The sequence below is a fragment of the Coregonus lavaretus genome, assembly GCF_964263955.1.
Source record: "Coregonus lavaretus genome assembly, contig: HAP1_SCAFFOLD_4066, whole genome shotgun sequence".
Lineage (NCBI taxonomy): Eukaryota > Metazoa > Chordata > Actinopteri > Salmoniformes > Salmonidae > Coregonus > Coregonus lavaretus.
In genome coordinates this window covers 7,709-23,411 of record NW_028156535.1, presented here as the reverse complement: position 1 = coordinate 23,411, position 15,703 = coordinate 7,709, and positions in this window count along the sequence as shown.

Sequence of the window (15,703 nt, the reverse complement as noted above, 5' to 3'; positions counted from 1 at the left end):
CACTGGGGACAGGGGGACATGTCCCCCACACATTCTGAAATTGCATTTTTGTCCCCTCCAGTTTTATCATTGGAATGTGATACAAAACGACGGGTAGGCTGTTTGGAGTGTTTATCCGACTGGATAAATAAAAATAAATAAAGTTATGTCCCCCCCACTTCTAAAACCAAAGTTGCGACCCTGACTAAAATGGCTGTCTAGCTCACACTACTCAACTGTTGTGTTGATGTTTTAGCAGTATTGAGACTCGGCAAGTCTAAAATAAATCCTCTAATCCAACAGCACTCTGGTCCAACACCATAGTGCTTTACTCTACTATACTGCAGTAACTCTCTTTAACCCGCGTGTGTCTTAAACCTTAAACCTACCTGCCCTCCACACTCTATGTTGTGTGACTTACAGTCCTTACAGCGATGTGTGTAGGCTATGTCTGCTTCCCAAATGGCACCCTATTCCCTACATAGTGGATTACTTTAATAAATTAATATAGGGAATAGGGTGCCATTTGGGATAAAACCTATATCTGTCTGTGTCTATCTTCTCTGACCGACCCTTCAAACAAATGTTTGTTTCGTCCCGTCGGCGTACGCTCATGTCACTGTATGTTGTCTTTGTAAAAACAAATATATAAAAAGAAGAGTATTTATTAAAGGTGATAACGAGTGTGTTTTAAAACCAATACATATTATATTAAATGGACATTGCTTTTATTTTGAAAAGCTAGTTTGTTTTCTATCTGATTAACCAACCAGTTGTACCCTTAAATGACTAAATAAAACTATTTTATTGACCATTTAATCCCCTCGTCTACTTTCTTCTCTGCTATCTAATCATTATCGAATTGTCACATTGGATCTCTCTCAAAATATGAACTATAGGGTTTATGAGCCTTTCTCTTAGGAAAGGAGGGAAAGAATGATGCATTTAGAAGGTATTGGATCTGAGCCTTGATTTTGATGGTCAGTAGCGGTTAGGAATAATAGAGGTGTAGTTTGCCAGGACAGCCAGTAGGAGGAGGTGTTTATCAAGAGAACAAGGAGTAATCGCCAGCAGGCAACTGCACTGAGCATGTTCCTCAGTTAGTCTGTGTTCATCAATTAATGAACACAAGTCCTCTAGGGAGAGACATTGTCACAGAAGAAAAATATGCACATCGTGTCACTATCCGATTATGTATAAATTATTTGATACACTTTAAGGGTAAATAAATGAAAATCTTTCCTAAATTTTACATTTTGGCTGCTAAGTAGGGTGATTTCTGTCCATATCAAGCTTATAAAGAGTGATAAAATGTTACCCTTCAACGGTAGACTAATATTGTTTAGTCCTACAACAAGTATCAACACAATAATAGGTATGGGGCCTGATGTCATGGAATGTCTTAGAATTTAAGGACAACACCACTCTTCCACTCTGATTTCTCTATCTCTCGCTCTCCCCCTCCCTCTCGCTCTTTCTTGGCCCTGTATACTGGACAGCAGATGGGGGTTGATGGAACTCTGTGGTAGTGGAGGAGGAGACATGACAGGCCTGTCAGCTCCTAATGTAGGGGAACATCTGGCTGCTGCTGCTTTCCCCATCACTACCCACACATATACACACACACACACACACACTACCATCACCACAGGGCCCCTGGCAGGGCCCTTTAGCCTGGGGGGGCCACTAGGGGCCTCCAGCTAAAGGGCCATCTTCAGGCACATGCATGCACTGATAGGGCTCTACCTGTGCAGAACACATGCCCCTACACCCTTGTTTTTTTAATACATGTTTTGTTGTTGTTGTTCTGAAACCACAGCCCGCAAGTCGTCGTTAAATTATCATATATGCTTCAGAACCAAAAAGTTGCTCTTCTTGATTGATGTCAAATGACCAGTCATCAACATTGGCGCGCAAAGGCGGGCACGCATATCCAGATTAGTGACCAGAAAGAACTTCCTCCAGTTTTCATCCATATAAAATACAGTTTAGCAATCTACTACTGACTCATCTTTGCCAGAAGAATAGACTACCTGGCGATTTGATTGATCATTTTCATATTTCAGATAGGCCTAATTTGGGTGGTACTGGCTATATGTCTAAAGACAAGCAGCTGTAACATCGCACTGACTTCAATATTATGGAATTAAAATGTAACATATTCTGGCAAATTTATTACGATATTTGTGAGGAAGAACAGTGCTACCCGGCTAGCAAAAGCACTCTGCAGGGAGGTTGCCCTCCAAAGTGATGGTGCGGTGCAGTAGGAACATGCTTTCCATCAGATCCTGCTGCCTAGGCTGTACGATTTTGCTTGCTCTGGACTTCAGCAAAGTGACATGATATATCCCTAATTATTTAATTTTATTAGGATACCCATTAGCTGACGCCAATGGCGACAGCTAGTCTTACTGGGGCCCAACACATAATGAAAAATACATTACAGACAAAACACTTTACGATTTACATACATTTAAAAACATTATGATTGTGTTTGCATCAATCAGTTACACATACAGTGCATTCGGAAAGTATTCAGACCGCTTTACTTTTTCCACATTTTGTTACGTTACAGCCTTATTCTAAAATTGCTGAAACGTTTCTTTTTTGTGTCAGTGGTGTGTGTAGGTTGACTATGCAAACAATTAGGAATTTCCAACACATTAATGTTGCTTATAAAAACAAGAAGTGATGCAATCAGTCTTTCCTCAACTCTTAGCCAAGAGAGACTGGCATGTATATTATTAGCCATCTGATTACAATGAAGAGCAAAACGTGCCGCTCTGTTCTGGGCCAACTGTAGCTTAACTAGGTCCTTCTTTGCAGCACTTGACCAAATGAATGGACAATAACCAAGATAAGATAAGCCTGCAGGACTTGCTTTGTGGAATGTGGTGTCGAAAAAGCAGAGCATCTCTTTATCACGGACAGACCTATCCCCATCTTTACAACCATTGAATCACTATGTTTTGACCATGATAGTTTAAAATTTAAGGTAACACCAAGTAATTTAGTCTACTCAACTTGCTCAACAGCCACTCCATTCATTACCATATTCAGCTGAGGTCTAGAACTTAGGGAATGATTTGTACCAAATACAGTGCTCTTAATTTTAGAGATGTTCAGGTTGATATTGGCTGCTAACATGAATGACCAACATGAATGACTTTCAGCTCCAAATGCAGATGTAAAACGCAGTTTATTTCTGTACACTATATCTTGCGCTCTGAAAATGCATCACAGTTAATGGCTGTAATGACAGGCTACATTTGGACAGTGATTGTGCGCAAATGTTCACGCGTGTGCATGTACGTGTGTGGGGTTGCACATTTTGTGCCACTCCTTTTTGGGGGTCGCGGGTCAAAAAGTTTAAAAACCACTGGGATACAGTGCCTTCGGAAGGTATTCAGACCCCTTGACTTTTTCCACATTTTGTTATGTTATAGCCTTATTCTAAAATTGATTAAATAGTTTTTTCCCCTCATCAATCTACACACAATACCCCATAATGACAAAACAAAAACAGGTTTTTAGAAATGTTTGCTAATTTATAAAAATAAAAAAAAACTGAAATATCACTTACATAAGTATTCACACCCTTTACTCAGCACTTTGTTGAAGCACCTTTGGCAGCGATTACAGCATTGAGTCTTCTTGGGTATTTGCACATCTGTATTTGGGGAGTTTCTCCCATTCTACTCTGCAGATCCTCTCAAGCTCTGTCAGGTTGGATGGGGAGCGTTGTTGCACAGCTATTTTCAGGTCTCTCCAGAGATGTTTGATCGGGTTCAAGTCCGAGCTCTGACTGGGCCACTCAAGGACATTCAGACACTCCTGCTTTGTCTTGGCTGTGTGCTTAGGGTCGTTGTCCTGTTGTAAGGTGAACCTTCGCCCCAGTCTGAGGTCCTGAGCGCTCTGGAGCAGGTTTTCATCAAGGATCTCTCTGTACTTTGCTCCATTCATCTTTGCCTCGATCCTGACTAGTCTCATAGTCCCTGCCGCTGAAAAACATCCCCACAGCATGATGTTACCACCACCATGCTTCACCATAGGGATGGTGCCAGGTTTCCTCCAGACGTGACGCTTGGCATTCAGGCCAAAGAGTTCAATCTTGGTTTCATCAGACCAGAGAATCTTGTTTCTCATGGTCTGAGAGTCTTTAGGTGCATTTTGGCAAACTCCAAGCGGGCTGTCATGTGCCACTGAGGAGTGGCTTCTGTCTGGCCACTCTACCATATGGACCTGATTAGTGGAGTGCTGCAGAGATGGTTGTCCTTCTGGAAGGTTCTCCCATCTCCACAGAGGAACTCTAGAGCTCTGTCAGTGACCATCGGGTCCTTGGTCACATCCCTGACCAAGGCCCTTCTCCCCCGATTGCTCAGTTTGGCTGGGCGGCCAGCTTTAGGAAGAGTCTTGGTGGTTCCAAACTTCTTCCATTTAAGAATGATGGAGGCCACTGTGTTCTTGGGGACCTTCAATGCTGCAGAAATGGTTTGGTACCCTTCCCCAGATCTGTGCCTCGACACAATCCTGTCTCGGAGCTCTACGGACAATTCCTTCGACCTAATGGCTTGGTTTTTGCTCTGACATGCACTGTCAACTGTGGGACCTTATATAGACAGGTGTGTGCCTTTTCCAAATCATGTCCAATCAATTGAATTTACCACAGGTGGACTCCAATCAAGTTGTAGAAACATCTCAAGGATGATCAATGGAAACAGGACGCACCTGAGCTCAATTTTGAGTCTCATAGCAAAGGGTCTGAATACTTATAAGCTATTTTTGTTCAATATTTAAAATAAACGTGGAAAAAGTGAAGGGGTCTGAATACTTTCCGAAGGCGCTGTACATGATAGTGGCAACCAATGGAGTTGGGTTGGATATAATAATGGTAGGCTACAGTATTTCTTACAATCTTCTATTTTGGCTGGAATTGCGTTGGTCATTGTTAATAAATGCAGCATTTATTCAAAATAGTTTTGATAACTACTTTACTCATCAGATTGTGCTGCTTTCCCATCTTCTTCTAATAATTGCTCAACAAGTCTGTGACCAAGGTTGCTGAAACATGTTTTTGGGGTGCCATTTTTTTGTTTGCCATAGTGGGGCTGGGGCCTCAGAGACAGACAGCACAGGAGAGAATATGGGTAGAGTATTTTTAAAGTGAAGTGAAGTTTAATGTGTTGAATCATCCCACGCAGATTTGATGCCTGAAAAGCCTTGTTCTAGGCCTAGTGTTAACTCCTATATAGACCTGTGTGCCAATAGGCCTATCCTATAAAATAGGGAATGACAGAATCTGAATGTTGGTGTGAAAATGACAAGGACCTACATTCCGTAGGTCCTTGTCAACTGTAGTTCAACTGTAGTCTATTTTGAAGCTTTGATATCTGCATTCTAGCTTCATCAAACTTTACAAGGCGCTAACAACGAGCCTACTACGAACACATGCAAAACATCCCCCAATCATATTCTAGTTGGGCAGTGCAGCGGGCTATTGACATGGAAAGACGAAGCGAGCCGAGCCGTTAAAGCAGTGCACGATGCTGGAGCTTCGCGTCACATACAGCGATAATAGCCCCCGTTTATTTTAGCTGCCTCGCACCTCGGAGGAGGACAGAGAACCACTTGTGGTTTAATTACAGGCTTCCAGGAGAAACAATTTCAACGTGATTGAGGTAAGGCAAAAAAGATCACCCCTTAAAAGTCTGTAAATTGCATCTTATTTGTCCCTCTTTTAACTACAACAAAATACACGTTGACAATAGCACCGCATGTTTCCCTCGTAGTGAGCTGGCAATGACCAATTACCAGATCCATTATCTGGGCTGTATTAAGATGGGATGATTGAGGAGTGACGGGGAGGCTTTGATTGAAAAGTTTCTCAGATAAAGTTTCCTTCAAAGCAGTGGTTTATTGAACCTTGTGATGTTAATTAACCTCCTCATCTCTTTCTCCATCCTGCATTACCTCTTGTCAATCTTCCCTGATAGTTTCCCTCTCCAATTTTAGCCTGTTTCTTTTTCTTCTGAAAGATGAATGTCCTTGAATGTCACTTTTAGAATGATATCCTCCCTCATAGAGTAGACCAATCAAACAATCAAAAAGACAGCTGGGTGTACCAGCCTCACAGCCACTTAAACTAATCAAAGTAAGGCATCTACCTGGACAAATGTATCATGGCCTCTCCACTGTCTGCCCCCTGTGTCAGCTACATGAGCTCCTCCAGTCTAATCTGAATAATGACATAATCCATCTATCTACCTGGGGATGTACACCCCACAGTGAGTGACAAAGACAAGTCCCCATTTCAATCCCAAATCATATTCTATTGTGAGGAGGCAGAATGAGCATTGGGGAGTGAGCCGTCTTTGACGATTGCCTGTGAGGATGAGTTTTGCATCTCCCTGACCCCTCCCCTTCCTCTGTGCGTGGACCACATCCCTACTGAATCTACCTGTGCAATCAGACATCACACTGAGAGATATTGTATCATAATCACGCTCATTCACATGCTCTTCCCAGCTCTCTCCTCTGCTTATCTCCTCTCCTTCATTATCACAACCTCTCTCTCGCGCTCTCTCTCTCTCTCGCTCTCTTTCCATCCATCCTTCAATCCCACCCCCTCACCATCAGTCTTTCTTTCTCTTTTCTCTTATCAGCTACTGTCAAATTGAATACCTCATCTCTTTCTATCTAAAATTCTCTCTCTCGCTCTCTCGCTCTCTCGCTCTCTCGCTCTCTCGCTCTCTCTCTCTCTCTCGGAGATAGGTAGTGGTTGTTGCTAATGGCCCATGCTGCTTTAATTGCGTTGCAAATGTTGCAAACAGGGTTTTGACTGTGCGCTTAATGAACAGGTACCACGCCATGATTATGGCAATCTTAGCCCCCTCAGGCACCACGCTATACCCCCCCCCCCCCACACACACACACACACACACACTCTGTCCTTGGTCCCATGTATGTACAGACAAAGGCAATTTGAATGGGGCCTCTGCAGGATACTGGTAAATGAAAGAGATGAACCGAGAGAGAAAACAAAGGAAGATGACGGGTCCCCCTGGATTCATTGTGAATGATGAACTGGGGAAATGATTACTGGTTAGTTTATCTGGCAGTGAAGCTTCATTTCATGTGTGTGTCTAACTTGTCACATCTTATCACACGTGTCATCATCAAATCTGAGTCCCTTTTCCTTCTTGTGTTTTAGGGGTCATACTATCTATCAGATCATTCAGTCGCCATCCATTCCTTCCCTCTGATCCTCCTCTCTTCATCTCCTCTTCTCTCTCCCTCCATCTGTTGGGTCTTGTCTGTCTTGAAGCAGGGAGTCAGAAACACTGTCTTCACAGACTGTTAACGCTAAGACAAGATGACAGCTAAAGGCTTAAAGCTCACACACACACACTCGCACTAACGTTCATACAGACTCGCATTCCATTTTTTTTTTTTATGTCTATTCCAAAGATAACTTCTCCAGAATTCTGCCTGAGTAGGAGGGGGATTGGATTTGGGCACAGGATGGGGGAATGTGGCAGAGGCATGAAAGCAGGTCACAGGCTAGTGGTAAGAGGTGAGAGAGACACAGAAAAAGACTGCAGGCAAGGCAGTGCTTTTCTCTGCTCTGATCAGCTCTGCTCTTCTCTGTTCTGATCAGCTCTGCTCTTCTCTGCTCTGATCTGTTCTACTCTGCTCTGCTTTGGTTGTATACATATTTCGCCATTTGTTTAAACATGTACCCAGCCTACCAGTCTCACAGGCAGGCAGACCCAGGTCCCTGTAGCAGCCTAGAGAGAGAGAGAGAGAGAGAGAGGGAGGAAGGGGTCACCCAGACCTAGCCCCAGCCAGATGCCTTCCCCAAATTAACAGGACCCCTACAAGGGGCATCGGGCATCCCTGGCTCGCCTGTCCCGAAGGACGCAATCAGGGTGTCCCACCGACCGTCTATGGGGGCGAGAGGCTGGAGAGGGCAGGAGAGGGGCGATGGGGTCTGGTCTGTATGAGCCTGGGCTTTGACATGGCCAGGCAGTGGACTAATTCATTAAACCAGGCTCTTAATATAAACAGCCATTCATTTCAACCTCTGACAGTGGGCCTTCTGGACAATATGAAGTGCCTAAATATAACTGCCATACTGCTGTGTCTGTATGTGTGTGTGAGAGGGGAATCTAGATGTTTGTGTGCATGAGGTCTCAGAGAGACCTATGGTTGAGACCAAATACAGTGAGTTTAAGCAGAGCTTTTCTCCAAGTGGAACACAGTTTACAGAGAAGCTGAGGTTTACCTCTTAGTGAAATGTACTGCTAAGTGAGATCAGGGGAGTCACGTGCCCCCTCAGTTTTTTCCTGTTTTACAAAACATTTTTTTATTTTATTAATTTGTTGTTGTTGTTTCCTGTAATACTACTAGTCACCTAGACATTTTAGGAAGTTGGCTTTAGCTAGCCCAGATAAGCTCCCAATCTCCCAACCTTATAACTTGCTACCAAGAAGCTAGCTGCTTTTAACAATGCTAATATTTCCACACTAGCGTTGCTAGGAATTAGCTTGCAAAAAAACGGAATAGTGCACCGGAAACCAGAAGTTAAATTTCAACTTACTCTGCCAATTGTCCGTAGGGTTTGTCCTTATGCAGGGGGGACATTTTGAAAAAACATATAATAGAACATACATTCCTAAACAAACTTTCCAAACATGGGTCTGTTGTAGACCCACTTCCTCTCCGCTTGCCTCATGTCAAAATAAAAATCCTGCACGTGTGCCATACCTGCAAAATAAAAAGCAAGAACTTGTGGGGGACTTTTATTTTGACATGAGGTAAACAGAGAGGAACTGACCTCGCTGAGGAACTGCATGGGTGTACAAGAGACCCAGGTTTGGAAATTCTGCTTAATTGTACATTCCATTAGATGATAGCCATTTCAGGCTATCAATCAAATTAGAGTAGCAAGCTTGCCTAACTATCTTAGCTGGCATGCCTGCTGGCAAAGTTGGTAAACTTTAGAAAAGCAAGCAATAACTAAATGTAGTGAATAAGACTCACATTCCTTTCAGTCTTTTACCCAGATTTTAGCAGAGAAGCATATTTAGTTTCTTTAAAAAAGAACCACCAGTCAGGAAGATACAGACAGCTCAAGAGGTGTGCTTAAATATGCAGAAAAATATATACAGTACCAGTCAAAAGTTTGAGAATGCCAAGAGTGTGCACAGCTGTCATCAAGGCGGCAGGTAGCTTAGTGGTTAAGAGCGTTGTGCCAGTAACCGAAAGGTTGCTGGTTCTAATCCCTGAGCCGACTAGGTGAAAAATCTGTTGATGTGCCCTTTGAGCAAGGCACTTAACCCTAATTGCTCCTGTAAGTTGCTCTGGATAAGAGCGTCTGCTAAATGACTAAAATGTAAGGCAAAGGGTGGCTACTTTGAAGAATCTAAAATATGCAAAATTCCCCAACTAACAGTTGGAGGACCTAGCCCTCCTGCGGATCACCCCCCAGCCATACTTTGTGCCCCCTCAGATTTTTGGGGTTCATGACACCCCTGAGTGGGAGTATTTTCTCTTTGTAACTCTGGATTAAAAGGACAAGGTAGATGTATGGACATTTAAACATGACTACATTACAGTAAGAGAGACACGTGTGCGCACACACACACACGCACACGCACACGCACACGCACACACACACACAGGCTGCTATCTCCTCTAGTCTCCCTGCTGTGCACAATTGCTCACATCGATCTTCCCACCTTTCATCTTTATTTCCATTTCTCTGCACTTCTCTGCACACACACAGAGAAGTGGAATAGACGTTGAATTGACGTCTGTGCCCGATGGGATGTAATTATTAAGGCCTAAAAACAGACGAGAGATGTATGACGGCAATACGACTTTTCTCTCCTATACATCGTTAGTTTGTCATTAAAGTTTGCAACAGAAAAGTGCGTTAGCCCATCATTGAGGTCTCGGCCAAAGCTAGTTCACCGAACTCCCTCAGCTAAACTTGTGTGTGTGTGTGTGTGTGTGTGTGTGTACAGTATATACAGTATTATGTGAATATTTGCTGTAACACAGAATGTTCCTTTATCATTGAGTGTGCACACAATGGACCACTCAAGTGTCTCTCAGGATTGGTGCACTTATGTCAGTAGGAAACTGTGTGACTGTGTGTGTGTGTGTTTAAGCTTGTGCAACAGTGTGTGCCTGATTTAAGAGGTATTTAATGAAAACTAAATGTGAACATGAAAATGCTGTGTTCCATGCAATCTCCCAAAAATAGTTGTAGTGCATGGGTTTGGAACCTTCAGAGTTTGTGTTGTGACACTGCTACTAGTGTGAGGTGATAGCCTCCTGTAGCTCAGTTGGTAGAGCATGGCGCTTGCAACGCCAGGGTTGTGGGTTCGATTCCCACGGGGGGCCGGTATGAAAAATGTATGCACTCACTAACTGTAAGTCGCTCTGGATAAGAGCGTCTGCTAAATGACTAAAATGTAAAATGTGATAGGCATACACACATGACGTGTTTAAAGTGATAAAACCCTTATAAGGTTAAACCTTTCTACGTGTCTTTTCATTTCCATACTGTTTATGTGAGGTACAGTATCTGCCAATTCTGACTGCATTAATTTATTTGTACTTGCAATTCAAAGATGGCCGCCATGGCCATTTCTGGTGGTAAGAGGGCATGTCAAAAGGTAGCATTTGGGGAAATGTTTGGCGTATACCTACGTCTGATTGGCAGTCCTTCAGACATTTGAGAAATAGATGCCTATCTCTGGTTAGAAAAGTGGTCAAATCTTTGAAACAAAACTCCACCCCATCGTTGCACCAGCAGGTTTTGACATCCTCTGGTCCCATACTAGACAAAACTGAAATTTGTAGTGCTTTCAATAACCATTTAGCTTCAGCTGGCCACCTGTTTGAAAGGATAGTCTCTGAAAGAATGACGCTCTAACAGACTCACATTATTTTCATTTCAACCATTTGATGTCTACGATGTATTAAGTGCCTTGCTAATAAATATTTATGTTAAAAAATCCACAGGGGCTGATTCACTTGAGCCCTTCTTACTACAGCTCTCTGTCCCACTCATTGTTGAATCTTTAACCTGTATTTTCTACTTGACAATCGTTATTGGTGTTATTCCTAAGATTTGGAAAGCGGCACATGTCCTCCCCCTACATAAAGGCAGAGATCTTTCTGACTTATATAATTACCTCCCAATCTCCAAGTTATCTTGCCTAGCCAATTTACTAGAATCCCTGACCAACTCCCAGCTAAGAATGTTTTAAACTTCTCACTATGCACCAGTCTGGTTTTAGTTCTGGACATAGCACTGTTTCAGCCACAATGCTTGTTTTAGATTATGTGTTAAATTGCCTAGGTCCTAAAATAATGCCCTATTTATAGACATTCGACACAGTTGACCATTCCCTACTCATTCAACAACTGTCTGAAATGGGCCTGGACAAGGAGTCTTGTAAATGGTTTAAGAGCTATCTGACAGACAGAACACAATGTGTCCTTTCTGATGGTGTCAAGTCTAGTTTCCTTGATATTATGAAAGGTGTACTGCAGGGGTCGGTATTGGAATCTGTTCTCTTTACTATTTATATAAATAATATTGGTCTATGTATTCAATCCTGTAATATTCATCTGTATTCAGACAATACAGTTATGTATGTCATTGCACTGACTGTTGTCCAAGCTATGTTAGAGCTGCAATCTGATTTTGTTCCCGCCTATAAATATCTGGGCGTTTGGATTGATAAAGATCTAATGGTTAAAAAACATACTGATGAGCTAGTTAAAAAGCTAAGATTTAAAGTGGGCATCTTTTTTAGAAAAAGATCTTGCCTCCCCATGATCAGCAGATTGTGCAGTCAACTTTCCCGCCAGTTCTTGAATATGGTGACACAATTTACCAGAATGCAGCACGCACTACTCTTAAACCATTGGATGCCGTCTACCATAGCGACCTTTGCTTTATTACAGGTGACAATTTCTATATTCATCACTACATCCTGTATCAGAAGGTCGGCTGGACCTTACTAAAGTCCCGTTACTCCCTTCTTGTTTACAAAGCTCTGCTCCACAAGCTTCCAACATACCTCACTTCCTTGTTGAAATATAAAAATATGAGATACCAAACCTGTTCGCAGGTTGGTTAACTCTTGAGGTCCCTCTTGTCTCCACAAAGTTTGGTAAATCTGCCTTTAGTTTTAACGCACCACAGTTATGTAATACCTTACAAAACGAATTACACCTGGATTCCCTGCTGCCGATAGGGCAGTTTAAAACTTGTTTCAATTGACTATTATAACTTGTTGTAATAACCTGATGTAATGTATTTATAGCTGTCTTGTTGTTTTCATTTTATTTTTGTTGTTGTGTTGATGGAATGTTTGTCCTCAGGGCACCATTGCAAATGAGACACTGGTCTCAATTGTGCTTCCTGAATAAATAAAAGTAAATCAAATACAAATCCTTTAGTAGCCTAGAAATAGCCATTAAGTCAATATAAATAGTACTTACTCACCCTTCAAAGGAGTACTATTTTTGTTGGTTTTGAGGATTCCATGAACATTGACCCATCTCAGGAAATATCTACAAGGCCAGATTTCCCTAGCCCATTCATAGACCGTAATGTTAAATAACAGAAGGTTAAAATTACAACACACCTTTTATAGGGTTAGGGTTAGTGTTCCCACACGACCAAATCTCCATGTTACAGTGCGTGTTTACGGAAGACAGACGGAAGACAGAGGGACCACCTGTACTAATTAGCTATCTAGCATGCTCCGAACACCTGTGTGTAATGGAAGAAGGCCGCCACAAATGTATTGTCTCTGAAAAATACTGTCTGCTGCAACTGTGATAAAGCCGGCTAAAACAGTGTACAGTAAGTGTACAGTGGGGAAAAAAGTATTTAGTCAGCCACCAATTGTGCAAGTTCTCCCACTTAAAAAGATGAGAGAGGCCTGTAATTTTCATCATAGGTACACGTCAACTATGACAGAGAAATTGAGAAACAAAAATCCAGAAAATCACATTGTAGGATTTGTAATGAATTTATTTGCAAATTATGGTGGAAAATAAGTATTTGGTCAATAACAAAAGTTTCTATATACTTTGTTATATACCCTTTGTTGGCAATGACACAGGTCAAACGTTTTCTGTAAGTCTTCACAAGGTTTTCACACACTGTTGCTGGTATTTTGGCCCATTCCTCCATGCAGATCTCCTCTAGAGCAGTGATGTTTTGGGGCTGTCGCTGGGCAACACAGACTTTCAACTCCCTCCAAAGATTTTCTATGGGGTTGAGATCTGGAGACTGGTTAGGCCACTCCAGGACCTTGAAATGCTTCTTACGAAGCCACTCCTTCGTTGCCCGGACGGTGTGTTTGGGATCAATGTCATGCTGAAAGACCCAGCCACGTTTCATCTTCAATGCCCTTGCTGATGGAAGGAGGTTTTCACTCAAAATCTCACGATACATGGCCCCATTCATTCTTTCCTTTATACGGATCAGTCGTCCTGGTCCCTTTGCAGAAAAACAGCCCCAAAGCATGATGTTTCCACCCCCATGCTTCACAGTAGGTATGGTGTTCTTTGGATGCAACTCAGCATTCTTTGTCCTCCAAACACGACGAGTTGAGTTTTTACCAAAAAGTTCTATTTTGGTTTCATCTGACCATATGACATTCTCCCAATCCTCTTCTGGATCATCCAAATGCACTCTAGCAAACTTCAGACGAGCCTGGACATGTACTGGCTTAAGCAGGGGGACACATCTGGCACTGCAGGATTTGAGTCCCTGGCGGCGTAGTGTGTTACTGATGGTAGGCTTTGTTACTTTGGTCCCAGCTCTCTGCAGGTCATTCACTAGGTCCCCCCGTGTGGTTCTGGGATTTTTGCTCACCGTTCTTGTGATCATTTTGACCCCACGGGGTGAGATCTTGCGTGGAGCCCCAGATCGAGGGAGATTATCAGTGGTCTTGTATGTCTTCCATTTCCTAATAATTGCTCCCACAGTTGATTTCTTCAAACCAAGCTGCTTACCTATTGCATATTCAGTCTTCCCAGCCTGGTGCAGGTCTACAATTTTGTTTCTGGTGTCCTTTGACAGCTCTTTGGTCTTGGCCATAGTGGAGTTTGGAGTGTGACTGTTTGAGGTTGTGGACAGGTGTCTTTTATACTGATAACGAGTTCAAACAGGTGCCATTAATACAGGTAACGAGTGGAGGACAGAGGAGCCTCTTAAAGAAGAAGTTACAGGTCTGTGAGAGCCAGAAATCTTGCTTGTTTGTAGGTGACCAAACACTTATTTTCCACCATAATTTGCAAATAAATTCATTAAAAATCCTACAATGTGATTTTCTGGATTTTTTTCTCAATTTGTCTGTCATAGTTGACGTGTACCTATGATGAAAATTACAGGCCTCTCTCATCTTTTTGAGTGGGAGAACTTTCACAATTCAAATCAAATCAAATTTTATTGGTCACATGCGCCGAATACAACAGGTGCAGACATTACAGTGAAATGCTTACTTACAGCCCTTAACCAACAGTGCATTTATTTTTAACAAAAAAAATAAAAATAAAACAACAACAAAAAAAGTGTTGAGAAAAAAAAGAGCAGAAGTAAAATAAAGTGACAGTAGGGAGGCTATATATACAGGGGGGTACCGTTGCAGAGTCAATGTGCGGGGGCACCGGCTAGTTGAGGTAGTTGAGGTAATATGTACAGTTGAGGTAATATGGCTGACTAAATACTTTTTTCCCCACTGTATATTTTGCATTTCTGAAATTATTTTGATGTTATATCAAAGGAAAGGGCTTTATGTTTCTAGAACCGTATCACAATTGAGAATCGATTCACGTTTAGATGGAGTATTTGGCTGTTTTGGCTGCCAGAGCTAGTCGATCTTTGAAAATAACATATAAAGCAGTGGAGGCTGCTGAGGGGACAATGGCTCATAATAACGGCTGGAATGGAGCAAATGGAATGGCATCAAACACACAGAAACCATGTGTTTGATACCATTCCACTAATACCACTCCAGCCATTACCACGAGCGAGTACTCCCCAATTAAGGTGCCACCAACCTCCTGTGATATAAGGTCCTTGGTAGGCTCCAAAAGAGTACATATTGGGCCAGCCTTACTTTTTGCCCTGCCTTTTTGGACTTCATATCACTTTGTCTGTTTTGTTTTGGTTGCTTTCAATTACACAGTTGATCCAAGCTGATTGTTAAAGTGCCATTCTATTGGAACCCTCAGTTTGGTGCAGTTCTATGTGTTACCCAGTAGGAGGCAGGCTACATTCTACTGGTCAGACGTCCATGCTGTGTTGGCTTACATTTACCCCTGACTGACACGTTGACAGTGGATTCACAGTTGACCTGGAGACAAACACACCCCCTAATTCCAACATTGATACAGAATGTGGCCTGGAGGTTTTATAGGGTTACCAGACAAGGGTTCACACAAAAACACACACACACATGCTCACACACATACATGCACGCACGCACACACACATAAGTATCTGAGTCTGACCACAAATTATGTCTGGCCAGCGCAGACAGGGTCAGGCAGAGAGAGAGTGTGTGTGTGTGTGTGTGTGTGTTGTGGGGGCAGCCAGGGCAGCCCTTGCGGTATCCCCTTAAACATAGGTTAGCATGAGCCCTGTCATTACGCCGCAAAACAATCATATTCTTCTCTTCCGAAA